Genomic DNA, 11,828 nt, shown 5'->3' on the forward strand with positions numbered 1-11,828 from the left:
CTCCCCCTCCCCAAGTGGCGGACCTTAATTTGGATTTCAACCGGATGGGAAATGTCAGTGTCCATCTGAATGATACCGAAAACTATAGATTAGACAGTAATATTGGTCATTTTCGATCATTATTGTATATAGCTCCCCCTCCTTCGTGCAGCGTGCATCAGAATTGTTACTGTTAATCTCAGCTACTCCTAAAACTATGGATTCGACAATCACATTTTCGATCATTTTTAAATGTTTATCCTCCTCTGCCCCTAAACTCATGCATGTTGAAAATTTGATTGAGATCGGTCGAGTTGTTCAAGAGTGATGAAGTCACACTGGCAGTCATTTTTATTTTAATTCTTTTACACATATCTCCCCCTCCCCCTCCCCTAGGTTGGCTCTTCAAAGTGAAACGACAAAAAAAACACCCAAAGCCCTACCCTCATATATGTTGAAAATTTGATCGAGATTGGTTGAGTGGTTCAAAAGTTATTAGGGTTTATTAATTTTTATTTATACGTCACCTTCCCCTCCCCTCCCCTAGGATCTACCGTAAAATGTTTCCAGATCCGAACCTCATGCAGCTTGAAAATTTGATTGTGATCGGTCGGATAGTTCAAGAGTTATTAAGTTACAAAAATAGTCACTTTCAGTCTTATATAAATTGATTTTTATATATCTCCCCTCCTTCTCCCCCCCTAAGTTTCTCCGTCTAATTTAAATCATAAAAACGATCCCAGTCCTAAACCTCATATATGTTAAAAATTTGATCAAGATCGGTCCAGTGGTTCAAGAGTTATTAAGTTTTATTTATTTTATTCCTCCTCTCTCTCCCCCGCCCTCAGTTCTACCATCAAATTGAATAGCCTAAAACCAGCCCAGCCTTGAACCTCATCCATGTTGCAAATTTGATCGAGATCGGTCGGGCGGTTCAGCAAGTCGCAAGCATTGTGATTCTCAATTTTATATATATACACTCTGTTTCAAGAAGAATATACGTATTTCGAATGCATACATTTATTAAACTTTAAGACATACGAATCTGAAATTTTACATACATATTTACGAACCTCTCAAGTTCAAATTACAGTTCAAAGTTCAAATTACAGATGTTCAATATGTCCTCCATCAGCGACACGAACAATATCACATCGATACTCAAATTCCTCCCATACTCGGGGAAGCATGTCCTGCGTCACTGATGTTATGGCAGTACGAATCCGGTTCTTCAACTCTTCCAGGTTCTGTGGGAATGGTGGTACATAAACGTTGTCTTTGACGAGACCCCACAGGAAGAAGCCACAGGGTGTCAAATCCGATTACCGTGGAGGCCAGCTGAGACATGCTTAGTCGCCAGCTCCTTGACGACCAATACAAAGGTTCGGTAGAGTTTCATTCAGATATTCAGCACTTGGGGTGTCCCGTCTTGTTGAAAAATGAAGTGGTCTTAGTGCAGCCTCGGAAACAACCAGTTTTGTAACATAGCGAGATACCGCTGACTGTTAACCGTGTTTCCATTAAAGAAGAATGGGTCGTAAACAGATGATCGGGATATCGCACAAATCACATTGACTTTGGGCGAATCTCGTACATGTTCAATGACTGCATGTGGGTTCTGTAGGCCCCAAATTCGAACATTTTGTTAGCTTACCTGACCACTAACACGGAAAGTCGCTTCATCACTGAACACGATGCAAAAGTGTTAACATTGTCAATAGCATCCAGAATCTCGTTACAAAATGCCACACGTTTGCGTTTATCATCAAGACGCAGAGCTTGTAACAGCTGTAACTTGTACGGCTTCATACCCAATCGACGTCTCAAAACACGCCAAATTGTTGTTGTCGGCACTTGTAATTCCTGACTGGCACGACGAGTTGATTTTGAAGGACTATATTGGAAAGCAGTTTGAATTCGTGCAACATTTTCTTCAGGAACACGAGGGCGGCCAGGACTCTTTCCTTTACAGGCCCGTATCCAGGGGGGCCTAGGGGGCTGCCCCCCCTAAAATTTTCACGGTAGGCTTGCAAATGAACTATAATATGGTGATGAACAATAATATGGTTGGCCTAACTTCGGCCGGGCTCCCCCTACATTTTTGGGCTGGCTACCGGCCTGTTCCTTTACATACACATCCTGTATATACAAACTTTCGGTACCATCTCCAAATGTTCCACCCATTCGGAGGATCAATTTGGTACCTCAACCTGAAACGTCTTTGCACTGCAGTCACGGAATTTCACTTCGCAAACTCGAGAACACAAAATGGTTTCTGCTGCGGAGTAGCCATTTTAAACATATGACGGTTACCAAGCAAAACAGAAGACAACTGACATCTAGCGGCTATTAATATAAACTAGACTATGTATTCGTTTCTCCAATAGTGAGCCGAGGCGCAGCGATCGATAGTTCGGACAAAATAATTCTTCGTAATACGTATATTCTTTTTGAAACAGGATGTAGTTTCAACGAACATATTATCTATATCGACAAACGGAGAAAGCTTCTAGAGTTGAGGTGCTCTAGGTACGAGCTGGGTTGATAGACTGGCAGTTCATTTTAAAATGTGATCAGGTTAAACCACCTGTATGGATATGGAATAGATGTTGAAAGAATCTACGTTAAATTACAGTTCACTGGCCACAAAGTACAAGGCCAGGTGAGTAGTTCGAACGTGGGAACGTGGAGATAAGTACGAACTGAGAGATATGGTTGATACGGTCAGACGTTAAAACACCTGGTCTGGTCTGGCCTGCCAGTATTTAAATAAATAATTGAAGAAAGCACTTAGTTAAGTTCCAAATAATTATATAATGTTGTCTTTGCATGTTAATGAGTAGGGCCGCGGTGGCTCAGTGGTAGAGCGTTCACCTCTGGTGCATGGGGTTCCAGATTCAAACCCTGCTCCCGCCAAGTCAACTTTGTGGTGGACAAGCACAGTGTGCCTGGGTTTCCTCGGGGTTCTCCCGTTTCCTCCCATTTTCTTCATTTCACCATTTCATTCATTACTCATCATCACCGTCTTTTTTAGTGTAGCCAGTGCTGGGTAAGTTACTTGTAAAAATGTAACGCGTTACTTTACTTTCTCTTAAAATGTAATGCGTTACTAACTGCCTCCGAAAAGTAACTAGATCCGAAACTTTGAATATGTCAAAAAATCTTCTTACTTCAATTTTCTGTACTACTATTACTACCGCTATTATTATTATTATTATTATTATTATTATTATTATTATTATTATTATTATTATTATTATTATTATTGCACGTTCTGAATCGCATTTGTAAATGCAAGGACAAAATTTTACTCGACAGCTATATGAACATTTTCATATAATGTAATATTGATTAAAATGCCATACTGCATTACTCGTAGGGATGGGCACGAACGAGTTTTCTTTGAAACTCGATTCGACTAGAAACAGACATCTTTGAGCTCCACCCGAGAACTCGGCTCGAAAAATTTCCTCCAAGTCGACTCGAATTTGGGTCGAGTTTTCGAGTCCAGTCGAGCCAAATCCGATGTGTAGTTTTGAGTACTCTCTTCAAGTATTTTACATAGGCAATATAATTATTATCTATGATACTACTACTACAACAGCTTATATTATTATTATTATAACAACACTGTGTATAAACATGAAAGATAGGCGGTTTGTGTTTAAACACTAAAAGAAGTAGTTGATTGCCAACCACGGTAGTCGTGAAGTCTAGGAATCAAGGACATTGCTCACGAGCTTCTGAATTTGGATTGAGGGTCTAGATTGAGTATTCGGGTCGAGCCAAACATTGTTAAAAGTTATAGGGCACTGGCCGAATATCTTCAAAACTGGTCGGCCCGGGTTTAGAATTGTCAACGACTCGAGTAGCTCGGCTCACAGCTCATTCACTATCGACCCGACCCGAGAAGTAAGCCGAGCCACGGAGCCAACAGCTCACCCAACCGAGTCGGCTGGAGCCCTCGGCTCAGTTGAGCCGAACCGAGCAGATGGCTCATCCCAACCAAGCCAGCTCGAGCCGATGATTCACTCCAAGCAAGCCGACTCGAGCCATCGGCTCAGTTGAGCCGAGCAGAGCTGAGCTTGTTATAAAAATCTCTTGTAATCTTGCTGTCGAGACGAGACTAGATGCGAGCAGTGTACCATCTCGTGAGCAACACTAAAAGTATTCCATATTACTTCTTAGCTTACATTTCTCATGGCTTTCGTTTTCCAGTGAAATCAAGCCATGATTTCAAAACGAGTTAAAACGAGCGAACCACTTATCAAACTCGACTCGACTCGAAACTCGACGCCAAAAACAGTGAATCGGCTCGGAACTCGACTCGAGAATATTACCTCTGACTCGACTAGAAACTCGACTTGAATTTGAGTCGAGTTTTAGCTTGACTCGTGCCCATAACTATGCGTTAGAAAAAATGGTTGCTTATTATTATTCTGTTAAACTAATTATATAATAATAACAATGTTGTTATGTAAAATTAAAAGTACAGAATATAGAGAAACATTATACTATAATTAATAAAATGAGAACACATGAAATGGGGGTGAATCAAAATTTGCCAGTAACTCTAAAATCGATACATGCTTTTTAAAGCTAGTTGTTCCAAACTCTAAAATTAACGGGACTCTAAGATACGCAAACTGATCTGAAAGAACTATAATATTACATACCATCAACAAACTATTTTCTATTAATGAAGTAGCCTGTTCATCAGAACACAGTTTATTCGTATTAACCTTTTACTGTATATCGTTAATTATGGCACCCTAGTTGTTGATAAATATTTCCCACCGGGGCACCACTTTACTTTTAAATCCTGTCCACCATCATCTTCAGCTTTTAAGAAAATTATTCTTTCAAATGTTCGAACGATAAAATATTTTCGTTCTCCATCTTTATAAAAACAACACCAACCAAAGTAAAATAGACTATCGGTACCCAGGGACGGATCCAGGTGGGCGATCGGGGCGAATGCCCTCCCCCCAGAAGAGGAAATTTTCTTGTTTTATATATAAATAAACCCATCCATAAAAAGTTTGTAGCTCTTAAAAGTAGCTCTAAGTAGCAATATTACAACCGCCCCCCCCCCAGAAGTCCGTCCTGGATCCGCCCCTGCCGATACCATTGTACTCGTAATTCACTCACTCAATGTATTCATTTGGAGCTGTCAAAATCTACGACAAAATGCTCCAGGTGCTTGCAATAAATACACATGCAATAATACATCGTTCATGCTCCATTGCTCCATTCTGAGAAATTCGCTTACAAGAAAGAAACATTTGTTTATATATATATATATATATATATATATATATATATATATATATATATATATATATATATTGTAGTTACTCATCCGAAATGTAACGCGAAAAAAGTAACGCAAACTAGGTACGTTACTTAAAGAGTAACGCGCTACAAGTAACGTGTTACTTGCGTTACGTTACGTGATTCGACTGAGGCTGTCCATATCTTCCAAAAACAACAAGTTGCGCTATGATCTTATCTGTTTCTTTGTGTGCCGGTGACTGTCGATCACCTACATCGTTCATGCTCCATTGCTCCATTCTGAGAAATTCGCTTACAAGAAAGAAACATTTGTTTATATATATATATATATATATATATATATATATATATATATATATATATATATATATATTGTAGTTACTCATCCGAAATGTAACGCGAAAAAAGTAACGCAAACTAGGTACGTTACTTAAAGAGTAACGCGCTACAAGTAACGTGTTACTTGCGTTACGTTACTTCCCAAGACTGAGTCTATCCGGCACAACCGTGAGACGTAAAATTTTTAAAAAATATTAATGAGTAAGGAAGAAACACTGAAGTATGCAAGTAATCATTCATTCATAGGTATTCTGCCTTTATTGGCAGGTCACTTGCCGCAGCTGAGAAGCTTCCATGCTCCACGGTCCTCCGCTAACCTCTTCGTCTTCGCGTATGATCTTTCTGTTTTAATATCATCCATTAATTGTAGTCTCCTTCGCCCCCTCCCTCTCTTTCCCGCCACAATACCCTCTAGAACGTCCCTCATGATACAATCTCTTCTTAGGCAATGTCCCAACCAGTTTCTCTTCCTCTTCCTAATAATATCTAAAAGTGTTCTTTTCTCACCCACCATTTCTAACACTCTCTCATTCGTTCTCCGCTCGATCCAACTAATTATTTCCACTCTTCTCCACACCCACATTTCGAAGGCTTAAAGTCGATTTTCGTCACCATTAAGTAATGTCCACATTTCCGCCCCATACAGTACAACACTCCACACGAAGCATTTTATGAGTCTTTTTCTCAACTCTTTATTTAAGATCCCACAAAATAGACTTTTCTTCCTCCTAAAGGCTTCTTTCGCCATTCCTATCCTTGCTTTTATTTCACGTTCGCACTTCATGTTATTACTAATAATACTGCCCAGATATCGAAAATTATTCACTTGTTCTATTTTCTCCCCTCCTACTTTTATATTTGACACAGACCCCTTCGTTCCAATCAGCATGGCTTTTGTCTTTCTAACATTTATTTTCATCCCATATTCTTCAAAGCCCTTTCTCATTTTTTCTAACATTTTATTGATTTTCTTTTCAGATTCTGCAAGGAGCGCCATATCCTCTTCAAATCTTATGCATCTAATCATTCTACCTCCTACCGAAATGCCATCATCATCATGTAGGCTCTTTTTCACTATCTCTTCTAGATAGACATTAAATAGTGATGGCGAGAGGCAGCATCCTTGACGAACTCCCCTTCCAATTGCACTCTCTTCCGTCAGTTCTTCCCCTATCATAACACTTACTTGTTGGTACATGTATAAGTTTCGTATGAGTCTTCTATCTTTCCATTCCAACCCTATCTTCGTTAGAACTCCCAACAACAATTCCCAATTCACGCGGTCAAATGCCTTTTCTAGATCTATAAATACAACACACACCTCTTTCCCTTTTTCTATAAATCTTTCACCGATCGCCCTTAATAATCCAATTGCATCTCTTGTTCCTTTGCCTCTTCTGAACCCGAACTGCTCCTCCTCAACATCTTTATTTGTTCTTTCATATAACATTCTGTTCAGTATTCGCAGCAGAATTTTAGCTGCATAAGATATGAGACTAATAGTTCTATAACCCTCACATCTCTTTGGGTTCGATTTCTTAGCCATCGGCTTCATGATCGTTTTCAGAAAGTCTTTTGGCCATTCTCCTGTTTCATATATTTCATTGCACAGTCGCAAAAATTCCTTCTTTCCCTTGTCTCCTATATTTTTAATGAATTCGATTGGCATGTTATCTATTCCGGTTGTCTTTCCATTCCTAATCTCGGATATAACCTTTTCAAACTCATCCCGAAGAATACTAAATCCTTTATCATCCTCGCCTACTTCATTTTCTACTTCAACATTTAGGCTACAAGGTCTATCCCTACTCTCATATAAGTCTTCAACGTATTCTTTCCACCTTCATATGACCTCATTTCTCTCTCTGACTACCTTCCCATTCTTATTTTCTACTGCCATCATAATACCTCTTTGTTTCCTCAGAATTCCATAGATTTCATCTCCTTGTACATTTCCTCATATTTCCCAACTCTAATTCTTCTATGTTCTCGCATTTTCTTTTGTAAAATGCAAGTAGTAGAAATACAAGTTTCAAATATATAGTTCTGAAAGTGAATGTGTCTTTTTTACTCACTAAAATCTTCTCACCGTGAAAAATACGTTTCACATATATGTATTGGTGAACGATGAAATACTATTGTTCTAATTCGTGGGAAAGAAATCGGTAACTAGCAGTTTCCATCGAAGAAAAGAAATTGTTTGCTATAATATAAATCGCAAAAAATAAAGTACAAATCGAAGACTGGTTTCTCTTTCCCAAATATAAAGAGCGTCCACAAAAATTACTTATGAAACCTGGTGACAGTTATAATTACAAGGAACAATCTGTCTATCTGTTTATCTATATACATAGTATTTATAGATATCATAAATTTTGAAGAGTAGACAGTTAAGAAAGCAATACTTAACGTTGCCATTTCAAATATACAGTATTTACTTGGTATAAGATAACCAAGTAAGTTCTGTCGCTTTTTTGGAGGTCTGTGTTCCGTTGGCCCTCACAGCGTAAGTTGAACGCGAATGACCATAAGGCGGTTGGTGTGGGTATATCTAACATACTACCTGGTTTGGATAGTGCAGTTACACCGTAACTTTGCGTAAAGACAGAATGAACATGGGAACTCCACAGAGCATCATAAGAGCGTGTATGCTGTAGAAGTTCAAACTGGGGTCAGATGCCTCTGCAGCGGAGTGAAAGATATGCCAGACCTTTGGTTAAGGAATTGTCACTACGCGGACAGTGCAGAGGTGGTTAAACAAGTTTAAGGACGGTGACGAAACACTCGAAGACGCATCACGTGCCGGAAGAGTAACACATGTACAAAATTAAGATTTTCAAGCAGCAATTGAGGCGAACAGTGACCAGACATGTGATGAACTGGGACTACAATTCAGTGTGAGTGGAGAAACCATTCGGCAGCACCTCCATCAACTTGGGACACTACAAGTTGGGTCGATGGGTCCCACATGATTTGATTCCGGGCCAGAAGGTAACGCGAGCAGACATCTGTGTTTCTTTGCTGTCTTGTCTAAGGAAAGAACCATTTTGGACAGGGTGTTGACCTGTGATGAGAAGTGGATCCTGTACAAATCTCCACGGCGCCGTTATCATTGGTTAGCATCTCATGAACCGGTTCCAAAACACCCGAAACCAGTACTACACCAGAAAAAGGTCCTCACATGTGTGTGGGGACTTCTCGCGATATCGTGCATCGGGAACTCCTAGTAGCTGATTAGAGCATCAATTCAACTGTGTACTGGCAGTAGTTGAGCCGTGTTCAAGAAAAACTCAAAACTCTGGAGACACCAATTCTGAATTGCAAAAAGGGTTCTCCTCTTACAGGAAAACGCTAATTCCCACCTGGCTATGATGTCCTGGGACACCATTCTAGAGTTTGGATGGGAAACACTATAGCATCCGTCTTACTCCCAGACATTACACCGTCCAGTTATCACCTATTTCATTCATTGGATTATCACCTTAGAGAACGCCAGTTCAAATTCTTAGTAGAGGTGCAAAATGTACTTGATACTTGCTTCGTGTAACGGAACACCAAGTTTTACCGCGATGGAATCCATGACCTTCCAGAACGTCGTCGATGCTGATGGAGATTATTTTTGATCTTCCAGGTACGTCTTAGGTGACATATCGATGTTTGAAGGTGGTGGGTGATAAGCGACAGAATTTTATGAATACCTTTATATAACAACTAGTTGAAATACCCATTATTCGCATGGGTCGGATAAAATATCTTTGTAAACAAACTGAACAACGAAAGATAAATTGTTCATTTTTTACTACTTTTACATGTCTCAGTAACTCCCCCCGCTGGCAACTCCCGGCAAGCATACAATGGGACTGTATTTGGCAGTCAACACCTGTGGGAATATCACCATTCACCTTAGCGACGTCAAAAACTATGAATTTTACACTAATATCGGTCATTTTGGATTGTTTTTACATGTCTCGGTATTCCTCCCCTGGTGACGTCGGCCTGCAGCCGAATGGGGAAGTTTGGAAGTTAATGCGATTTATCTCAGCGATCGCAAAAACTATGAATTCGACTCCAATACCGGTCATTTTCTATCAATTTAACATGTTCCGGTAAACGCCGTCTGAGACCTCCTGGTTCCCAGCTGATGGAGGCTGTATTTGTGAGTCAACGCCTGTGGAAATATCGCCATTCACCTCAGCAACCGTGAAAACTATGAATTTGACACTAATATAGGTCATTTTGGATTATTTTTACGTTTTCGTAACCCCGCCGCAGAGGACTTTCGGCCCGCATACAATGGTAGGTCAATTTGAAAGTCATCGTTCATTGATGAGTCACCATTGATCTCAGCGATCGTTAAAACTATAGATTTGACACTAATATCTGTTAATTCGGATTATTTTTACATGACTCGGTACACCCCTCCCCCAAAGTGGCTCCTGAGCCGCAGCGGAATGTGGTGAATTTGGAAGTTAATGCTATCGGAGTTTCACCATTGATCTCAGTGACCGTGGAAACTATGAATTCGTCCCTAATGTCGTCATTTTCTACTACTTTTACATGTCCCGGTTAACGGGCCCTGAGACCCCCTGGTTCCTTGCCGATGGAGGCAGTATTTGGAAGTCAACGCCTGTGAGTGTATCACCATTCATCTCAGCGACCGCGAAAACTATGAATTTGACACTAATATAGGTCATTTTAGATTATTTTTACATGCCTCCATAACACCCTTACGCAGGTGACCCCCAGTCCACATACAATGGTAGCTCAATTTGAAAGTCATCGGTAATGAAAGTGTCACCATTGATCTCAGCGACCGCGAAAACTATGGATTTGATATTAATATAAGTCATTTTTAATTATTTTTACATGTCTCGTTATCCCTCCCCCGAATGGGGTGAGCTTAGAAGTTAATGCAATTGATCTCAGCAACCGCGAAAACTATTAATTCTACACTAATATCGGTAATTTTCTACTACTTTTACATATTCCGGTAAACGCCTCCTGAGGCCCCCTGGTACACAGCCGAAGGGACTGTATTTGGAAGTCAACGCCTTGGAAGTGTCACCATTCATCTCAGCGACCGCGAAAATTATGTATTTGACACTAATATCGGTCATTTTGGATTATTTTTACATGTCTCGATACCCCCTCCCCGCATATGACACCCGGCTCACATACAATGGTAACTGAGTAGAGTAGAGTAGATTTTGAGTTTAACGTCCCGTTCAGCAGCGAGGCTATATAAGACGTGGACCTACTGATTAACGTGAAATCCGAACCACATGAGCTCCCGCCGGGAACAATGGTAACTGAATTTGAAAGTCATCGCTAATGGAAGTGTCGCCGTTGATCTCAGCGACCGCGAAAACTGAATTCGACACAAATGTCGGTCATTTTGTACTATTTTTACTTGTCACGGTAAACGACCCCCCTCCAAACCCCGCTGGTTGGAATTAAAAAAAAAACACTTACGAGAAAACCGATTCAAGTGTGACACAAAATTGTGGACTAGTTTATGCGCAAACGAAGTGTTTTGTGTACAATTAAATACATTAGAGGGAAAAACCCTGGATCTCAATCGTTCCGGAGATACTGAGGAATAAGCGGAAGGCTGATGCTCCGATATTTTGCGAATTTTTGCATACGTAGCGGTAGTACAAGTAAAAGAGGCTTTTAAAAATGAAGAGTTCCTTCATCCACAAAACTTTAGTAATATGTCGCCTTAGATATGAGGGTTACAAAACCCAAGAGTCCATACAAATTCTAGGGGAAGAATGTTTTGGAGGGAGAAGTCGAAAATAAAGGAGTTCTTTTGTTGCCTAAAATAAGCGTGTAAGATATCTATGTATAGATTTCTTGGTACGCTGAATCGAATAAAAGCATCATCAGGTAAAATAGGATGAAAAATAATAGCAAGTAATATCATACAATTTTGTTCTTCGTGTAAATGGCGTTTGTTATTCCTCATAGCTCCTTTTTCCGGCCCCGGATAAAAGCTACGCCACTCACCTCAACACTCAACAACGCTTTTATTCGTTCTGGTGCATCTTTCTTAACATTTAAATGCAATTTTCAAACATATTCACTCGCAACATAAGCGAAAATCCACAACTTATCACAGCACCAGCTTTCCCCTTACCCCTCTATATCTCCGGAACGGTTAAGATCGATGGGTTTTCCCTTTAATGGGTTTAATTGTACACAAAAACATTTCG

This window comes from Thermobia domestica, chromosome 6 (assembly GCF_964235325.1).
Source record: "Thermobia domestica chromosome 6, izTheDome1.hap1.1, whole genome shotgun sequence".
NCBI classification, from domain to species: domain Eukaryota; kingdom Metazoa; phylum Arthropoda; class Insecta; order Zygentoma; family Lepismatidae; genus Thermobia; species Thermobia domestica.